Genomic DNA, 1,182 nt, shown 5'->3' on the forward strand with positions numbered 1-1,182 from the left:
AAAAAGAAAAAAAAGAAAAAAGGAAAAAAAAATTGAAGGTGTCAGCTAAGTAAAGGGAATCCTTACAATACGGAGGAAAGTCAGCGCAGTGAGGCTGGTGGTGCAGCACTGGAGGGTCACACAGTGTCTTCTTACCCTTGGCAGTTTGCAGAGGATGCGGCAGGTGAGTCCTGTGTATGTCAGAGGAGCTTCGACGCTGCACAGCTGCCACTCGGGGGGACACTCCTGGCCTCGATCACATCATGGAGACCACATGGATGCTGGGAATGCACTTCCCATTGGCCGAGCTGAGGACAGGAGCAGGCCGTGAGTGAGCTGGGGTTTCCATTTCTCTTCCCGCCATGAGAATTTTATGCCAATTTTAATATGATAATTTATTTTGCATTTTGCGATTCTCACTAAGGTATGCATGGATTGCAAAAGATTGGGAAGTTTGTTCTTTGATTCGATTCTTTGATTGGATGGATAGGATCCTTCCATCTCTTTAAGAATGCCACCTCCTACTCCAACCCCAATCCTGGCTTCCCAAATTCCAAACTCCCAACACTTGAAAGGCCCAAACCTTGTTAGGTTTGATGATAGCAATTTACAATTAACAAATATATTGGTAATGAGTGTTCCTTTCTGTAGATTTGTTTAAAAGTGAAAACAATGTGGCTAGTCATAAAAGTTTCTCTTTGTTTTGGACTGGATGGCTCACGTGTTCAGAGGAGGGACAACGCTTTTTGGAGAGAATGAGATTTAGTGTGATGTGTATAAAAGTGTTTCATGGCTAAAGACCAAACAGAGACTAGTGTCTCCTGCTCAGGAAGAATAATCACCATGCTAACGGATTCAAATTCTGTTACATAGAATAATCACAGGTTCAAATAAGACTCTGCCTGCTTTATAATTATCAGTATGTGAAAATACACTGAATGAAGGCTGGGTGTAGTGACTCATGCCTGTAATCCCAGCACTTCGGGAGGCTGAGGCGGGAGGATCACTTGAGGGCAGGAGTTCAAGACCAGCCTGGCCAATCTGGTGAAACCCTGTCTCTATTAAAAATATAAAAATTAAGTGGATGTGGTGGGAGGCACCTGTAATCCCCGCTACTGGGGAGGCTGAGGCAAGAGAATCACTTGAGCCCAGGAGTTGGAGGTTGCAGTGAGTCGAGATTGCACCACTGCACTCCAGCCTGGG

Source organism: Mandrillus leucophaeus, unplaced genomic scaffold, assembly GCF_000951045.1.
Source record: "Mandrillus leucophaeus isolate KB7577 unplaced genomic scaffold, Mleu.le_1.0 Scaffold766, whole genome shotgun sequence".
Lineage (NCBI taxonomy): Eukaryota > Metazoa > Chordata > Mammalia > Primates > Cercopithecidae > Mandrillus > Mandrillus leucophaeus.